Here is a 20,962-nt window from a genome sequence, read left to right as displayed (position 1 = left end):
AATTTGATATATACTCCCAAATTGAGTGAGCAAAGGGAACCCTTTACACACACACACACATACACACACACACACACACACACACACACACTAAAGCAATCAGTAAAAATATTCTGGCCTAACAAATTCTCATCATTCAGCTTCTTTTCCAATACTTCCTGAGCCACACTCCCACTTACCCTTGGTTTCTTCCCAGTTCTTGGTACCAATTTCTGTCTTATTCAGCCTTTTCGTTGCTGTGACCATAAGACTTGACAAGAACAATTAGAAGAGGAAACGTTTATTTTGGGGCTCATAGTTTCAGAAGTCTGAGTTCATAGAAGGCCAACTCCATTCCTGGGGGCCTGAGATAAGGCAGAAGAACATCATGGCAGAAGCATGTGGTGGAGGAAAGTTCTATCGAATGTTTATCTTAAGTGGGGCTGTAGTCAGGGTGGAGCCCTGGGCCTCTATATTGAGAACTGGGCCTGGGAACATCACACCAGGAAGCAGAGACAGAGTCAAAGTTCTCACCAAATACATGCTCCAAAGGCCAGCCCCCAGGAACCAACTCCTCCAGCCACACCCTACCTGCTTACAGTTACCACCGAGTTCATCCCTATCAGGGGCCTAAGGCATTGATTGGGTTAAACCTCTTACAACCCAATCATTTCATCTCTAAACCTTCTTGCATTGTCTCATGCATGAGTTTTGGGGGGACATCTAATATCTAAACCATACATTCCACTTTAAGATCTTGCTCCATCTACTAGATGTTCTCTCTTCTCTCTTCAATATTTTCTTATTTGTCACTTCCTTATTTTCTTTGTACTATTTTATTTCTGAAAATAGTACCAACTACATGATCCAAATAATAACATACTCTTTAATCTCTCCTTCTAATGGGTCTTCTCCTCCACTTAGTTGCAAGATAATTTGATTTTTCTTACTCTGGGGAATAGAAATTACGTCTTTCCATTCAAACCTTGGAAGTCCTAGAAGCATCTCAAATTCAAGTTTCTCAAAGTGAATATATTTTCCTCTCAAATTAAAAACTCTTGAGTTTTATTTCAGTTTATAGCTTTGCCATAATCATATACGGTTTTAACAGAAAGCCCTTAGGAATCAGATTTAACTTTTCCATTACCTGATCAGGTACCAGCTGATTATAAACTCTAAATCTAAAACATCACTCCTATTTTTGCTTTATTTTCCATTCCAACCTCATACTTGTTAAAAACTTTAGACAAGTTAAATTTAGCAGAGTTTAATGGAGCAAAGAATGATTTGCAAATCAGGCAGCTCTCAGAACAGAAGAGGTTCCGAGCTCTGCTCCACACGAGGGCAGGCTGCATTTAGAGATGGAAAACTGGAGCGGGGTACAGAGACAGCTCCACTGGCTAGATCTCTGCATTGGCCTGGTCTGAACGTGGTGGTCTGATCAGTTACATCCTGTGATCGAAGCTTGGCTGCTAGGATAAGCTGAGACCCAGAGATTTGTTGTTACAGAAAGTCTGCTCCTAAAGTAGACTTCGGGTTTTTTTTACATACTAAACTAGTCACCAGTTTGTTACATAGGGACTTAAAGTAGGGGCATCCTCAGGCCAAATTTAGTTTAACTTAACATACTTATCATCACTGTGTTAGTACAACACTTGAGGATCCTGGAGAGACCACTGCCCCAGTGGACACACAGCTGGCCTTAGAGATGACTGCCCCCAGGAGTGGACACTACTCTTTTCCCATTCTGCTTCAGCCCTGGGAGGAGGCCCAGACCTTTCTTTCACTCCTGACTGTACAGTTGAGATAAGGCAGTGACTTTGGTGAGGCTTAGTGAGAGATCCGAATAATGGAAGCACCCACTGGACACTGGGAACAGCTCCGAGCTGCTCCAGGTACCCTGGGCACAGCTGAGCTGTGAAAACACAGTAGCATCTAGATCGCTGGCTACTGCAACACAATGTCTAAGTCTATCCCGCAGTTTGAATTATTTTGATAATCAATTAGGCAACACTATTAACTGGTTGGGGGGAAAAACCCACAAAGGCGAATAAAGTCAGATAATTCTGATTTACTTAGGCATAAAATTGAGTGTCCTATCTATACATTTACAGAACAATATTGCGAATGACAGAGTGCTATGTTAGCCCTTAGAAAGCTGGAATTGCAAGTTTTCAGATTTTGCTTTTTGGCACAGCTGAAACGGCTTCAGACATTTTCAAGGGGGAGAAAGTGCATTGACATCATTATCACATCAACTGAAAGACATTCCATCAAAGGAAAGCCTCTAAGCAATTCTCCTGAACTGACTTTCTAGCAGAGTAATGGGCTGCATTACACTTCATTGATCTTGTACCCTTCAGCCTAAGAAAAGCACCCAAAAATCCAGCTCTGTGGATATTCCCTCCGTGGGCCTTGAGCCCAGTTTACAGGGGGATAAGAACGACTCGAGAGAGTTGTAGCATTGGGACAACTCAGGAAATTGAACGAATTTCTCCCAGAGTTGCTAGCTGCTATTGTCGCTAGAAGGTTTCAAACGTTACTAATGAAAGCTACTGTAAAATGTGACCAAGATGAAGACCTGAGGCAGTGTTTTTTTAGTTTAGTTTTGTTTTTTGGTTTGAAGCCTCAGAAGCTTTTCTTTTAATGGAGAGCTAGTGCAAACAGATGAGGTCAGATGTCTGCTGTAGGGGTTGTGCAGTAGAGCAGACCGTTGGAGCCATTTCTAAAGAGAAAAATAACAAGATCGGGAAATGCCTAAGGGCAACTACTTCTTGTCAAGTCTTATTGTCACTGTAGGAAGGAGTCACATTTTTAGAATTTTTTTTTTCTATAATTGAAACCCTTGTCTTTCAACTGAAGACAAGAAATTTCAAGCTACGACAATTATAACTGTCAGTGGAAGCGCCCTTTTACCTCTGAATAATGTGTTCCAACTTTTATCAAGTACATCTTTTACACATTTTGACTTGAGTACTGGGAACTGGGAAACTGGTAATTTCTTTTTACATTTATTGAAATTTATTCAACTTTAAGACCTGAGAAATTTTAATATAGCTCTTTAGAAAGCATTTGCCACACTATAGCCCATCCACAACATATTCTTTTCTCTTCTTAAAATTTTTCATTTTATTTGTGTTTTGTATATTCATTGTAGACAACAATAGAGTATGAAACTGAGAAACAAGAAAAATGTCACCTATGGAAATATTAACCTATTATCTTGGATAATATATCAGTATATACTATTTTTTTAGTTCAAAATTATTTGAAATATGATTCAATTATTTTTATTATTTTCAGTGATTGTACCCAAATGGGTTACACATTTCATTTCTCTAGTTGTATAGGAAGTAGAGTGGCACCATTTGTGTAATCATACATGTGCATAGGATAATGATGTTTGTCTCATTCTATTATCTTTCCTTCTCCTCGCCCCCTCCCTACCCCTCATTTCCTCTACACAATCCAAGTTCCTCCATTCACATTGTTGGTTGTTTCCTTTGTTGAGAAAAAGATTTTTTTTTAATTGTAAACAAATGGGATACATGTTGTTTCTCTGTTAGTACATGGAGTAAAGGCATACCATTTGTGTAATCATAAATTTACATAGGGTAATGTTGTTTGATTCATTCTGCCATTTTTTCCCTTCCCCCCACCCCTCCCACCCCTCTTTTCCCTCTACACAGTCCTTCCTTCCTCCATTCTTGCCCCCCTCCCTAACCCTAACCCTAAAACTAACCCCTCCCACCCCTCATTATGTGTCATCATCCGCTTATCGGAGAGATCATTCGTCCTTTGGTTTTTTGAGATTGGCTTATCTCACTTAGCATGATATTCTCCAATTTCATCCATGTGCCTGCAAATGCCATAATTTTATCATTCTTTATGGCTGAGTAATATTCCATTGTATATATACACCACAGTTTCTTTATCCATTCATCAATTGAAGGACATCTAGGTTGGTTCCACAATCTGGCTATTGTGAATTGAGCAGCTATGAACATTGATGTGGCTGTATCTCTGTAGTATGCTGATTTTAAGTCCTTTGGGTATAGGCCAAGGAGTCGGATAGCTGGATCAAATGGTGGTTCCATTCCAAGTTTTCTAAGGAATCTCCACACTGCTTTCCAGAGTGGCTGCACTAATTTGCAGCCCTACCAGCAATGTATGAGTGTACCTTCTTGCCCACATCCTCTCCAACATGTATTGTTGCTAGTATTCTTGATAATCGCCATTCCAATTGGGGTGAGATGGAATCTTATGGTGGTTTTGATTTGCATTTCTCTTATTACTAGAGATAAGGAACATTTTTTCATATGTTTGTTGATTGGTTGTAGATCTTCTTCTGTGAAGTGTCTGTTCATTTCCTTAGCCCATTTGTCAATTGGGTTATTTGTATTCTTGGTTTAGAGTTTTCTGAGTTCTTTATAGATTCTGGAAATTAGTGCTCTTTCTGAAGTATGATTGACAAAGATTTTCTCCCACTCTGTAGGCTCTTTCTTTGCATTGCTGATAGTTTCCTTTGCTGAGAGAAAACATTTTAGTTTGAATCCATCCCAGTTATTGATTCTTGCTTTTATTTCTCATGCTATGGGAGTCCTGTTGAGGAAGTCTGATCCAAAGCCAACATGTTGAAGATCTGGACCTACTTTTTCTTCTATAAGATGCAGGGTCTCTGATTCTGAGGTCCTTAATCCATTTTGAGTTGAGTTTTGTGCAGGGTGAGAGATAGAGGTTTAGTTTCATTCTGTTGCACATGGATTTCCAGTTTTCCCAGCACCATTTGTTGAAGAGGCTATCTTTTCTCCATTGCATGTTTTTGGCACTTTTGTCTAGTATGAGAAAATTGTATTTATTTGGGTTTGTGTCCATGTCCTCTATTCTGTACCATTGATCTACCTATCTATTTTGGTACCAATACCATGCCGTTTTTGTTACTATTGCTTTGTAGTATAGTTGAAGATCTGGTATTGCAATACCCCCAGCTTCATTTTTCCTGCGAAGGATTGCTTTAGCTATTCTGGGTTTCTTATTCTTCCAGATGAATTTCATGATTGCTTGCTTTATTTCTGTAAAGAAAAAGATTTTTAGTTTGAATCTATCCCATTTATTGAGTCCTGCTTTTATTTCTTGTGCTTTAGGAGTCACATTTAAAGAAGTCTGTTCCTAAGCCAACATGATGAAGGTGTGGACCTACTTTTTCTTCTATTAGGCACAGCAACTCTGGTCTAATTCCTAGGTCCTTGATTCATTTTGAGTTGAGTTTTGTACAGGGTGACAGATAGGGGGTTTAATTTCATTTCATTGCATATGAATTTCCACTTTTCCCAGCACCATTTGTTGAAGAGACTATCTTTTCTCCATTGTATGTTTTTGGCACCTTTGTCTAGTACAAGAAAACTGTATTTATGTGGGTTTGTCTCTGTGTCTTCTATTCTGTTCCATTGGTCTACTTGTTTGTTTTAGTGCCAATACCACGCTGTTTTTGTTACTATTGCTCTGTACTATAGTTTAAGGTCTGGTATTGTGATACCTCCTGCTTTGCTCTTCCTGCTAAGGATTGCTTTGGCTATTCTGGGTCTCTTATTCTTCCAAATGAATTTCATGAGATATGTCCTTGGTATTTTAATTGGAATTGCATTGAATTTGTATAGTGCTTTTGGTAGTATGGCCATTTTGACAATATTAATTCTGCCTATCCAAGAACATGGGAGATCTTTCCATCTTCTAAGGTTTTCTTTAATTTATTTCTTTAGTGTTCTTTAGTTTTCATTGTAGAAGTCTTTCACCTCTTTTGTTAGATTGATTCCTAAGTATTTTAATTTTTTTGAGACTATTGTGAATGGGGTAGTTTTCCTAATTTCTCTTTCAGAGGATTCATCACTTATGAACAGAAATGCATTAGATTTTTGAGTGTTGACTTTATATACTGCTACTATGCTGAATTTATGAGTTCTAGAAGTTTTCCTGTGGAATTTTTGGATCATCTAAATATAGAATCATGTCATCAGAAAATAGTGATAGTTATGAGTTCTTCTTTTCCTATTTGTAACCCTTTAATTTCTTTGGTCCTCTTGCTCTGGTTAGAGTTTCAAGGATGATGTTGAATAGAAGTGGTGAAAGATGGCATCCCTGTCTTGTTCCAGTTTTTCAAGGGAATGCTTTCAGTTTTTCTCCATTTAGGATGATGTTGGCTGTGGAGCATAGATAGCTTTTACAATGTCGAGGTATATTCCTACTATCGCTATTTTTTGCTAGTGTTTTGAGCATGAAAGTGTGCTGTATTTTATCAAATGCTTTTTCTGCATGTTTTGAAATTATCATGTTATTCTTAACTTTAAGTCTGTTGATGTGATGAATTACATTTATCGATTTCTAGATGTTGAACCAGCCTTGTATCTTTGGGATAAAACCCACTTGATCATGGTGCACTATCTTTTTAATATGTGTTTGTATGCTAAAAAAATTCTAAAATTTTGTTAAGAATTTTTGCATCCATGTTCTTTGGGGATATTGGTCTGAAGTTTTCTTTCCTTTATGTGTCTTTGTCTGGTTTTGATATCAGGGTGATACTAGCTTCATAGAATGAATTTGGAAGGGTTCCCTCCTTTTCTATTTCATGGAATATTTTGAGGAATATTGGTATTAGTTCTTCTTTGAAGATCTTATAGAACTCAGCTGAGAATCCGTCTAGTCCCTGACCTTTCTTGGTTGGTAGATTTTGATGGCTTCTTCTATTTCATTGCTTGAAATTGATCTGTTTAAATTGTATGTGTCCTCCTGATTCATTTCAGGTGGATCATATGTCTCTAGAAATGTGTTGATATCTCTGAGATTTTCTATTTTGTTGGAGTATAGATTTCCAAAATAGCTTCTAATTATGTTTTGTATTTCAATAGTGTCTGTCATGGTATTTCCTTTTTCATCACATATTTTAGTAATTTGAGTTTTCTCCTCTTCATTAATGTGGCTAAGGATTTATCTATTTTGTTTATTTTTGTTTTGTCAATTTCTTGAATTGTTTCTTTCAATTCACTTTCATTGATTTTGGCTCTGATTTTACTGATTTCCTGTCTTCTACTACTTTTGGTATTGATCTGTTCTTTTTCTAGGACTTTGAGGTGTAATGTTAGGTCAGTTAGTTGTTGACTTTTTATTCTTTTATTGAATGTGCTCCATGCAATGAATTGTCCTTTTGGTACTGCTTTCATAGCATCCCAGAGATTTTGATAAGTTGTATTGTTGTTCCCATTTACCTCTAAGAATTTTTTTATCTCCTTCCTAATGTCTTCTGCTATCCATGCATCATTAAATTGCACTATTTAGTCTGCAAGTGTTGGAGTAGTCTTTTATTTTATCATTGATTTCTAATTTTATCCATTATGATCTGATAGAATACAAGGTAGTATCTATTTTTTCGTATTAGCTAAGAGTAGCTTTGTGGCATAACACATGGTCTATTTTAGAGAAGGATCCATGTGCTGCTGAGAAGAAAGTGTAATTGCTCATTGATGGATGGAATATTCTATATACATCTGTTAAGTCTAAAAATTGATTGTGTTATTGAGTACTATGATTTCTTTGTTCAGTTTTTGTTTGGAAAATCTATCCAGTGGTGAGAGAGGTGTGTTAAAATCATCTAGTATTATCGTGTTGTGGTCTATTTGGTTCCTGGAATTGAGAAGGGTTTGTTTGACATACATAGATGCTCCATTGTTTGGGGCATAAATATTTATGATTGTTATGTCTTGCTGATTTATGCTTCCATTGAGCAGTATGAAATGTCCTACTTTATCCCTTTTGACTAACTTTCGTTCAAAGTCCACTTCATCTGATGTGAGGATGGAAACCCCGGCTTTTTTACTGGGTTCATGTGAATGATATGTTTTTCCCTATCCTTTCACCTTTAATCCGTGGATGTCTTTTTCTATGAGATGAGTCTCTTGAAGGCAGCATATTGTTGGGTCCTTTTTTTAAATTCAATCTAGCAGTGTATGTCTTTTGATTGATAAGTTTAGGTTGTTAACATTCAGTGTTATTATTGAGATATGATTTGTATTCCCGGTCATTTTAACTTATTTTTGGTTTTTAACTTGACTTGATTTCTCCTTTGACTGGCTTTTCCTTTAGGGTAGTTCCTCCCTTTGATGATTTACATTGTTGTTTTTCATTTCTTCCTCAGGGACTATTTTGCTGAGAATGTTCTGTAGTGCAGGTTTTCTATTTGTAAATTATTTTAACTTTTGTTTATCATGAAAGGATTTTATTTTGTCTTCAAATCTGAAGGTAAGGTTTGCTGGGTATAAGATTCTTGGTTGGCATCCATTTGCTTTCAGAGTTTGAAATATATTGTTCCAGGTCCTTCTAGCTTTTAGGGTCAGGGTTGAGAAATCTAATGATATCTGTATTGGTTGCCCTATATATGTAATTTGATGCTTTTCTCTTGCAGTCTTCAAAATCCTTTATTTTGTGCATTAGGCATTTTTTATTATAATGTGCCTTGATGTGAATCTGTTGTAATTTTGTGCATTTGGTGTTCTGTAAGCCTCTTGTATTTGATTTTCCATTTCATTCTTCAGGTTTGGGAAATTTTCTGGTATTATTTCATTGACTAGATTGTTCATTCCTTTGGTTTGTATCTCTGTGCCTTCCTCAATTCTGACAAATCTTAAAGTTGTTCTTTTCATGATGTCCCATAGTATTTGGAGATTCTGTTCATGATTTCTTACCATCTTCTCAGTCTGGTCAACTTCACTTTCAAGATTAAATATTTTGTCTTCATCGTCTGAAGTTCTGTCTTCCAAGTGATCTAGTCTGTTGGTGATGCTTCCTATTGAGTTTTTAATTTGGTTTATTATTTCTTTCATTTCAAGGATTTTTTTTCAACATCTCTATCTCTTTTTATAAAGAGATAGAGTTGCTCTTTTAACTATTTATTGAAATGATCTCTCACTGCCTGCATTTGCTCTCTTATCTCATCCTTTGCTTCTTGGATCATTTTAATTATGTTCTGAACTCCTTTTCTGACATTTCTTCTGCCATGCTGTCATTGGATTCAATTAATACAGCATCTAGGTTTGTTTGGGACACTTTCTTCCCTTGTTTTTTCATGTTGTTCATGTATCTTTCCCTCTAGCAGTGGGGATCCGAGGTATTCCGGTTTCCCCCTGATAGGCTTATAGTGTCCTGGGAGGTTTGCAATACCTCACCTTAAAGTTGGAGATCAATATTAGCAGCACACAATACAAACAATATGCAGCCTTAACCCAAATTGCCCCCATTAAGGTAATGACAGTATTGTCTTGATAAACAGAGCTATGAGTTCAATTATTATCTACAGCATAAGCAATAGGTTTGCAATAAGGTCCACAATTTCTGATGGTGGACAAGATGATGGAGAGGGGTGTAAGATGTAACTTTAATGAGATAAGACGTGAGTTTACAGAGGTACTAGATTACAGGATGTGGGAAAGTGGAATCAAAAGAAGTTGGTTGTTAGCATGAGAAAAGGGAGAAAGAGAATCCAAGGAAACAGGTAAGAGGAAAATAGGGAATAAAAAAAATAATAAAAAATAGAAAAGTAGGAATAATATTAATAATACTACTAATAAAAAAATTCTAGGTTCACTGTGATTGCCTGAAGTCTGCCAGCATATCAACTACTTTTTGAGTGCAGATTGCTCACTGACTGGCCCCTATCATCTGCCATTTACCTGCCTCTTACCTGCCCATTGCCTGCCTTTCACCTACCCATCACCCACTACCCAAGATCCAGTTATCAATAATCCTCCAATAGCCAGCAGACCAACTGCAGACTGCCAGTGGGTTGCCAGCTGCCTGCTGTTGCCTGGAAGTCCACTATCATAGAACCGGCAGGTTTGGTTACACATGGCTTCTGCCATTTTGAGACAACAGCCAGGACCTGTAGGACCACCATCCAGACTGACTGAACCCTGTCTCCAGGACCCCTCAGCCCAGCTGACCACACTCTGCCTCCAGGACCCCTGGATCAGCCGACTGCACCTCATACCCAGGACCCTGAGACTGGCTGACCGGCCTGCAGGACCCCTCAAACAGACTGATCACATTTCACCTCCAGGAACCCCTGCTGACCACACCCACACCCTGAGTAGCAGCTCCCCATTTGCCAACACATTTGGAAGCCAGTGTGGCCATCTTGGATAATCCTGGAAGCAGAAGCTCCCATCTTTAGGTGGGGCAAATCCCATCCTGATATGCCTTCTGGAGACTGGAAGCTCATTGTCCAGTACCTATCATGCATCAGGCTACTGAAGACTGGGAGGTTTGAATACTATATGACTGTTATAGTGTAGATATTTTTATTTTTTCTCCTTTTTGAAAAATTTTAAGTTTTTATTTCTATACTTTTTGCTCTATTTTCCTTTTGTTCACCTGTTTACTCAGAGTCTCTTTCTCCCTTTTCTCATTCTAACAATGAACTTCTTTTGATTACACTTTTCCTCTTTCTATAATCTAGAACTTCTGTATGCTCTTTTTCTATCCCACTAACAGTTCCATCCTACACCCCTCCCCATCCTCTTTGTCCTCCATTAGAAACTGCAGGTGTTATTGCAAATCTATTTTTACAAAGTAGATAATAATTGAACTCATTTTGTTTATTATGACAATATTGTTAACATCTTCACAGGGGTTATTTGGTGTAGGGCTACAAATTGTACTCGATGCTGCTAATATTGATCTCCCCCTTAAAGAAGAGGTTTTGGAAATCTATAGGGGCACTACAAACTTATAGGGGGGAAATTGCAAGACCCCAGATTTGCACTGCTAGAGGGGAAGATATGTTAACAACATGAAAAAACAAGGGAAGAAAATGATCCAAACAAACCTAGATTCTATATTAATAGAACCCAGTGAGAGCATGGTAAAAGAAATATCAGAAAAGGAGTTCAGAATGTACATAATTAAAATGATTGAAGAAGCAAAGGATGAGCTAAGAGAGCAAATGCAGGCAATGAATGATCACTCCAAAAAGCAGTTGAAAGGGCAATAGGAGGAAGCAAAAGATCATTTCCAAAAAAAAAAAAAAAAAAAAAAAACAGAAATCCTTGAAATGGACATAATAAACCAAATAAAAAAATCAATGGAAAGCATCACCAAGAGACTAGATCACTTGGAAGACAGAACCTCAGCCCATGAAGAAAAAATATTTAATCTTGAAAATAAAGTTGACCAAACAGAGAAGATGGTAAAAAGGCATGAAAGAAAACTCCAAGAACTATGGGACCTCATGAAAAGATGAAATCTAAGATTTATCAGGATTGAGGAAGGCACGAAGATACAAACCAAAGGAATGAACAACCTATTCAATGATATAATATCAGAAAATTTCCCATACCTGAAGAATGAAATGGAAAATCAAATACAAGAGGCTTACAGAACACCAAATGCACAAAAATCACAACAGATCCACACCAAGGCACATTATAATGAAAATGCCTAACATTCAAAATAAAGAAAGGATTTTGAAGACTGCGAGAGAAAATCATCAGATTACATAAAGGGGGAAACCAATACGAATATCAGCAGACTTCTCAGCCAAGACCCTAAAAACTAGAAGGGCCTGTAACAACATATTTCAAGCTCTGAAAGAACATGGTTGCCAACCAAGAATCCTATAACCAGCAAAACTAACCTTCAGATTTGAAGATAAAATAAAATCCTTCCATGATAAACAAAAGTTAAAATAATTTACAAATAGAAAACTTCTACTATAGAATATTCTCAGCAAAATACTCCATGAGGAGGAAATGAAAAACAACAATGTAGATCAGCAAAAGGAGGAACTACCTTAAATGAAAAACCAATCAAAGGAGAAATCAAGTCAAGTTAAAAACCAAAAATAAACCCAAAGGCCTGGGAATACAAATCATATCTCAATAGTAACCCTGAATGTTAATGGCCTAAACTCATCAATCAAAAGGCATACTCTGGCAGAATGGATTAAAAAGAAAGACCCAACAATATGCTGCCTCCAAGAGACTGATCTCATAGAAAAAGACATCCTCAGACTAAAGATGGGGAAAAAAACCTACCAAGCACACGGACTCAGTAAAAAAAGTAGGGGTTTCCATCATTATATCAGATAAAGTGGACTTCAACCCAAGGTTAGTCAGAAGGAATAAAGAAGGATATTTCATACTGCTCAAGGGAACCATAAAACAGGAAGACATAATGATCATAAATATTTATGCCCCAAACAACGGTGCATCCATGTACATCAAACAAATTCTCAATTCCAGGAACCAAATATACCACAACACAATAATTCTGGGTGACTTTAACCACTTTCACCACTGGATAGATCTTCCAAACAAAAACTAGACAAAGAAACCATATAACTCAATAGCACAATCAATAATTTAGACTTAACAGACATATCTAGAATATTCCATTCATCAATGAGTGAATACACTTTCTTCTCAGCAGCACATGGATCATTCACTAAAATAGACCATACGTTATGCCACAAAGCAGCCCTAAATAAATCCAACAAAATAGAGATACTACCTTGTGTTCAATCAGATCATAATGGAATGAAATTAGAAATCAAAGACAAAATAAAAAAACAGAAATTACTCCAACACCTGGAGACTAAATAATATGCTAACACCTGGAGACAATACTATGCTATTGAATGAAGCATGGATAACAGAAACATCAGGGAGGAGATAAAAAAAAATCTTAGAGATAAATGACGATGATGATACTACATATTAAAGTTTCTGGGACACCATGAAAGCAGTACTAAGAAGAAAATTCATTGCATGGAGCATATTTGAGAAAAGAATAAAAAGTGAACAACTAAATGGACCTAACATTATATCTCAAAGCCCTAGAAGAAGAAAAACAGAACAACACCAAAAGCAGTAGAAGACAGGAAATAATTAAAATCAGAGCTGAAATCAATGAAATTGAAACAAAAGAAACAATTCAAAAAACTGACAAAACAAAGAGTTGATTCTTGGAAAAAGTAACCAAAATAGATAAACCCTTAGCCACACTAACAAAGAGAAGGAGAGAGAAAACTGTGAATTACTAAAATTCACAATGAATAAGGAAATATCACAACAGACATCACTGAAATACATAAGATAATTAGAAGCTACTTTGAAAATATATACTCCAACAAAATGGAAAATATTGAAGACATTGACAAATTTGTAAAGACATATGATCTTCCCAAACTGAACCAGGAGGACATAGACAATTTAAACAGATCAATATCAAGCAATGAAATAAAAGAAGTCATCAAAAGCCTACCAACCAAGAAAAGCCCAGGACCAGATTGATACTCAGCAGAGTTCTATAAGACCTGCAAATAAAAACTCATTTCAATATTTCTAAGTATTCCAGGAAATAGAAAAGGAGGAAACCCTTCCAAATTCATTCTATGAAGCTAGTGTCACCCTCATACCCAAACCAGACAAAGACACATCAAGGAAAGAAAATTTTAGACTGATAGCTCTGATGAATATAGATGCAAAAATCCTTAACAAAATCCTGGCAAACCACATACAAAAACATATTAAGAAGATAGTGCACCATGATCAAGTGGGGTTCATACTGGAGATGCAAGGATAGTTCAACATCTGGAAATCAATAAATGTAATTCACCACATCAATAGACTAAAGGTTAAGGATCATATGATTATTTCAATTGACGCAGAGAAACTGTTCCACAAAATACAACACCCCTTCAAGCTCGAAACACAAGAAAAAATAGGGATGGTAAGAAAAAACCTCAACATTGTAAAGGCTATTTATGCTAAGCCCATGGCCAACATCATTCTTAATGGAGAAAAACTGAAAGCATTCCCTTTAAAAACTGAAACAAGATGGATCCAAGATGGAGGACTAGAGGGAGGCTGCGTTCCTTGTTCCTCTGCAACACCGGTTTCAAGCAGAGAATATCTGTTTCTCAGTGAGACAGTTTTTGCTGCTTATGGATCCCCTGGTGTTTACCCCATTTGTCTGCTGTGATCACCTGCAGTCTGCCAGCTTATGGACGCCTTTTTTGAGTGCAGATTGCTCACTGTCAGGCATCTATCATCCGCCATTTGCCTGCCTCTTGCCTGTCCATCGCCTGCTTTACTCCTATCCATCACCCAACACTCAAGGTTCACCTCCCGATCATCCGACAATGTCAACAAACTAATCGCCAACCACCAGTAGAGCACCAGCTGCCTGTTGTCACCTGGAAGTTCACTGTTACAGTACCTGCAGGTTTGATTACACGTGACTGCCACCATTTTGAGACAACAGCCAGGCCCCATAGGACCCCTGGCCGGACTGACTGAACCCCATCTCCAGGATCCCTCAGCCCAACTAATCACTCCCTGCCTCTGTGGCACTCACATCAACTGACTGCTCCCTGCCGCCAGGACCCCTAGACCAACTGACTGTACTCTATCACCGGGACACCAGACCACGGATTGCACCCGGCCTCCAGGATCCCACAACTACACCAAACACACCGGACCTCCAGGACCCCAGCCAGAACAACTGCATCCCGTCTCCAGGACCTCCAGCTGACCACGTCCACCCCTGAGCTGCAGCTCCCCATTTGCCAACACATTTTGAAGCCAGAGTGGCCATCTTGGATAATCCTGGAAGCCATAGCTCTGATCTTTGGGTGGGACAAATCCCATCCTGCGATGCCTGCTGGATGCTTGAAGCTCATTGTCAGGTAGCTCTCATGCATCAGGCTACTGAACTCTGGGAGGGTTCATTAGTATATGACTGTTATACTGTAGATTTTCTTTTTTCTCGTTTTTAAAAAAAATTAAGTTTTATTTCTTTACTTTTCTTGCTCTCTTTTCCTTTTGTTTAACTGTTCCCTCAGAGTCTCTTTCCCCCTTTTTGCATGCTAATATCCAATTTATTTTGATTACACTCTCACCCTTTCTATTTTCTAGAACTTCTGTATATTCTTCTCTTATCCCATTAACAACCACATTCTACATCCCTCTGCATCCTCTTTGTCCTCCATTAGAAACTGCAGACCTTATTGCAAACCCATTTGTTATACTGAAGACAATATTTGAACTCATTTTGTTTATTATGACAATGTTGTTATTGTCCCCATAGGGGCTATTTGGTCTAGGATTGCATAGTGTCTGATTTGGGCACTGGTAATATTGATCTCCCCTTAAAGAAAGGGTTTTGGAAATCTATAGGGCCACTATAAGCCTATAGGGGAAAATATGCAATACCCCAGATCTGCACTGCTAGAGGGGAAGATACATGAACAACATGAAAAAACAAGGGAAGAAAATGATCCAAACAAATCTAGATTCTATAGTAATAGAATCCAATGACAATATCGTAGAAGAAATGTCAGAAAAGGACTTCAGATTGTACATGAGTAAGATGATTCACGAAGCAAAGGACAAGATAAGAGAGGAAATGCAAGCAATGAATGATAATACCAATAAGCTGAAAGAGCACCTGCAGGAAGCAAAAGATCATTTCAACAAAGAGATAGAGATTCTCAAAAAAAAAAAAAAAAAAAAAAAAAACGGAAATCCTTGAAATGAAGGAGACAATAAACCAAATAAAAAACTCAATGGAAAGCATCACCAACATAATAGACCACTTGGAAGACAGAACCTCAGACAATGAAGACAAAATATTTAATCTTGAATATAAAGTCACCCAAACAGAGAAGATGGTAAGAAATCATGAACAGAATCTCCAAGAACTATGGGACATCATGCAAAGACCAAATTTAAGAATTATTGGGATTGAGGAAGGCACAGAGATACAAACCAAAGGAATGAACAACCTATTCAATGATATAATATCAGAAAATTTCCCATACCTGAAGAATGAAATGGAAAATCAAATACAAGAGGCTTACAGAACACCAAATGCACAGAATCACAATAGATCCACACCAAGGCACATTATAATGAAAATGCCTAACATTCAAAATAAAGATAGGATTTTGAAGACTGCGAGAGAAAAGCATGAGATTACATAAAAGGGGAGACCAATATGGATAGCAGCAGACTTCTCAACCCAGACTCTAAAAGCTAGAAGGGCCTGGACCAACATATTTCAAGCTCTGAAAGAACATGGTTGCCAACCAAGAATCCTATAACCAGCAAAACTAACCTTCAGATTTGAAGATGAAATAAAATCCTTCCATGATAAACAAAAGTTAAAATAATTTATAAATAGAAAGCCTGCACTACAGAATGCTCTCAACAAAATATTCCATGAGGAGGAAATGAAAAACAAAAATGTAGTTCAGTAAAGGGAGGAACTACCTTAGAGAAAAACCACTCAAAGGAGAAACCAAACCAACTTAAAAACCAAAAATAAGCCAAATGACTGGGAATACAAATCATATCTCAATAATAACCCTGAACGTTAATGGCCTAAACTCATCAATCAAAAGACATAGACTGACAGAATGGATTAAAAAGAAAGAACCAACAATATGCTGCCTCCAAGAGACTGATCTCATAGAAAAAGACATCCACAGACTAAAGGTGAAAGGATGGGAAATAACCTACCACGCACATGGACTCAGTGAAAAAGCGGGGATTTCCATCCTTATATCAGATAAAGTGGACTTCAAGCCAAAGTTAGTCAGAAGGGATAAAGAAGGACATTTCATACTGCTTAAGGGACCCATAAATCAGGAAGACAGAAGGATAGTAAATATTTATGCCCCAAACAATGGTGCATCCCTGTACATCAAACAAATCCTTCTCAATTTCAAAAATCACATAGACCACAACCCAATAATTCTGGACGACTTTAATGCACCGCTGTCACCACTAGATAGATCTTCCAAACAAAATCCAACCAAAGAAATCATAGAACTCAATAACACAATCAATAACCTAGACTTAATAGACATATATAGAATATTCCATCCATCAACAAGCAGATACACTTTCTTCTCAGCAGAACATGGAACCTTCTTGAAGATAGACCATGTGTTATGCCATAAAGCAGCCCTTAGGAAATGCAAAAAAATAGAAATACTGCCTTGTGTTCTATCAGCTCATAATGGACTGAGAGTAGAAATCAATGACAAAATAAAAAACAGAAATTACTCCAACACTTGGAGACTAAATAATATGCTATTGAATGAAACATGGATAACAAAAAACATCAGGGAGGAGATTAAAAAATTCTTAGAGGTCAATGAGAATGACGATACAACATATCAAAATCTCTGGGACACTATGAAAGCGGTACTAAGAGGAAAATTCATTGCATGGAGCGCATTCCAGAAAAGAATGAAAAGTCAACAATTAACTGACCTAACATTACAGCTCAAAGCCCTAGAAAAAGAAGAACCGAATAACAGCAAAAGTAGTAGAAGACAGGAAATAATTAAAATCAGAGCTGAAATCAATGAAATTGAAACAAAAGAAACTATTCAAAAAATTGACATAACAAAAAGTTGGTTCTTTGAGAAAGTAAATAAAATAGGTAAACCCTTAGCCACACTAACAAAGAGAAGGAGAGAGAAGACTCAAATTACTAAAATACATGATGCAAAAGGAAATATCACAACAGACACCACTGAGATACAGAACATAATGAGAAGCTACTTTGAAAATCTGTATTCCAACAAAATAGAAACTACCGAAGATACTGACAAATTTCTAGAGACATATGCTCCTCCCAAACTGAACCAGGAGGACATACACAATTTAAACAGATCAATATCAGGCAATGAAATAGAGGAAGCCATTAAAATTCCACCATCCAAGAAAAGCCCAGGACCAGACGGATTCTCAGCTGAGTTCTACAAGACCTTCAAAGAAGAACTCATTCCAATAATTCTCAAAGCATTCCAGGAAATAGAAAAAGAGGGTACTCTACCGAACTCATTCTATGAAGCTAATATCACCCTCATACCCAAACCAGGAAAAGACACATCAAGGAAAGAAAATTTTAGACCAATATCCTTGATGAATACAGATGCAAAGATCCTTAACAGAATATTGGCAAACCGTATCCAAAAACCTATTAAGAATATTATGCACCACGATCAAGTGGGGTTCATTCCTGGAATGCAAGGATGGTTCAACATTCGTAAATCAATAAACGTAATCCATCGTGTCAATAGACTTAAGGATAAGAATCATATGGTTATTGCAATTGATGCAGAAAAAGCGTTTGACAAAATACAACACCCCTTCCTGCTCAAAACACTAGAAAAAATAGGGATAGTAGGAACATACCTGAACATTGTAAAGGCTATTTATGCTAAGCTCATGGCCAACATCATTCTTACTAGAGAAAAACTGAAACCATTCCCTTTAAAAACAGGAACAAGACAGGGATGTCCTCTTTCACCACTTCTATTCAAAATCGTCCTCGAAACTCTAGCCAGAGCAATTAGGCAGCCTAAAGAAATTAAAGGGATACGAATAGGAAAAGAGGAACTTAAGCTGTCACTATTTGCAGATGACATGATTCTATATTTAGAGGATCCAAAAACCTCCTCCAGAAAACTTCTAGACCTCATCAATGAATTCAGCAAAATAGCAGGCTACAAAATCAACACACATAAATGTAAAGCATTTTTATATGCAAGCAATGAAACAGCTGAAAGGGAAATGAGGAAAACAACTCCATTTGCAATAGCCTCAAAAAAAAAATAAAATACTTAGGCATCAATTTAACCAAAGAGGTAAAAGATGTCTACAATGAAAACTACAAAACATTGAAGAAAGAAATTAAGGAAGACCTTAGAAGATGGAAAGATCTCCCATGTTCTTGGATAGGCAGAATTAATATTGTCAAAATGGCCATACTACCAAAAGTGCTATACAGATTCAATGCAATTCCAATTAAAATCCCAATGACATACCTCACAGAAATAGAACAAGCAATCATGAAATTCATCTGGAAGAATAAGAAACCCAGAATAGCTAAAGCAATCCTTAGTAGGAAGAATAAAATAGGGGGTATCGCAATACCAGAACTTCAACTATACTACAAAGCAATAGTAACAAAAACAGCATGGTATTGGCACCAAAATAGACGGGTAGATCAATGGTACAGAATAGAGGACATGGACAGAAACCCAAATAAATACAATTTTCTCATACTAGACAAAGGTGCCAAAAATATGCAATGGAAAAAAGATAGCCTCTTCAACGAATGGTGCTGGGAAAACTGGAAAACCATATGCAACAGAATGAAACTAAACTTCTATCTCTCACCCTGCACAAAACTCAACTCAAAATGGATCAAGGACCTTGAAATCAGACCAGAGACCCTGCATCTTAAAGAAAAAAAGTAGGTCCAAACCTTCAACTTGTTGGCTTAGGATCAGACTTCCTTAACAGGACTCCCATAGCACAAGAAATAAAAGCAAGAATCAATAACTGGGATAAATTCAAACTAAAAAAGCTTTCTCTCAGCAAAGGAAACTATCAGCAATGCAAAGAGAGAGCCTACAGAGTGGGAGAATATCTTTGCCACTCATACTTCAGATAGAGCACTAATTTCCAGAATCTATAAAGAACTCAAAAAACTCTACACCAAGAATACAAATAACCCAAACAACAAATGGGCTAAGGATATGAACAGACACTTCACAGAAGAAGATGTATAAGCAATCAACAAACATATGAAAAAATGTTCATTATCTTTAGTAATAAGAGAAATACAAATCAAAACTACACTAAGATTCCATCTCACCCCAATTAGAATGGCGATTATCAAGAATACAAGCAGCAATAGGTGTTGGAGAGGATGTGGGGAAAAAGGTACACTCATACATTGCTGGTGGGGCTGCAAATTAGTGCAGCCACCCTGGAAAGCAGTGTGGAGATTCCTGAGAAAACTTAGAATAAACCTACCATTTGACCCAGCTATCCCACTCCTCGGCCTATACCCATAGGACTTAAAATCAGCATACTACAGAGATACAGCCACATCAATGTTCATAGCTGCTCAATTCACAATAGCCAGACTGTGAAACCAACCTAGATGTCCTTCAATTGATGAATGGATAAAGAAACTGTGGTATACATATACAATGGAATATTACTCAGCTATAAAGAATGATAAAATTATGGCATTTGCAGGCACATGGATGAAATTGGAGAATATCATTCTAAGTGAGATAAGCCAATCTCAAAAATCCAAAGGGCAAATGATCTCATTGATAAGCGGATGATGACACGTAACGGGGAGTGGAAGGGGGGCAACAATAGAGGAAGAAGGGACTGTATAGAGGGAAAAGAGAAGTGGGAAGGCTGGGGGGGAAGGAAAAAAATAGAATGAATCAAACATCATTACTCTATGTAAATGTATGAATATGCAAATGGTATGCCTTACTCCATGTACAAAGAGAAACAACATGTATCCCATTTGTTTACAATAAAAATAAATTTAAAAAAAACAAACAAACAAGACAGGGATGCCCTTTTTCACCACTTCTATTCAACACCATCCTTGAAATGCTAGCCAGAGCAATTAGGCAGACAAAAGAAATTAAAGGGATATGAATAGAAAAAGAAGAACTCAAACTGTCACTATTTGCTGAGGCCATGATTCTATATTTAGAGGATCCAAAAAACTCCACCAGAAAACTTCTAGACCTCATCAATGAATTCAGCAAAATAGCAGGATGGAAAATCAACATGCATAAATCTAAAGCATTTTTATTCATAAACGACGAAACATCTGAAAGGGAAATGAGGAAAACATCTCTGTTGACAAGAGCCTCAAAAAAACAAAATATTTGAGAATCTAACCAAAGAGGTGAAAGACCTCTACAATGACAAGCACAGAACATTAAAGAAAGAAATTGAAGAAAACCTGGAAGATGGAAAGATCTCCCATGTTCCTGGATAGGCAGAATTAATATTATCAAAATGATCATACTTCCAAAGGTGCTATACAGATTTAACACAATTCCCATTAAAATCCCAAAGACATTTATCACAGAAATAGA

The sequence above is a fragment of the Sciurus vulgaris genome, assembly GCF_902686455.1.
Source record: "Sciurus vulgaris genome assembly, chromosome: 7".
In the NCBI taxonomy this organism is placed as follows: Eukaryota; Metazoa; Chordata; class Mammalia; order Rodentia; family Sciuridae; genus Sciurus; species Sciurus vulgaris.
The sequence above is the reverse complement of the archived record's forward strand: the minus strand, read 5'-3'. Positions refer to the sequence as shown.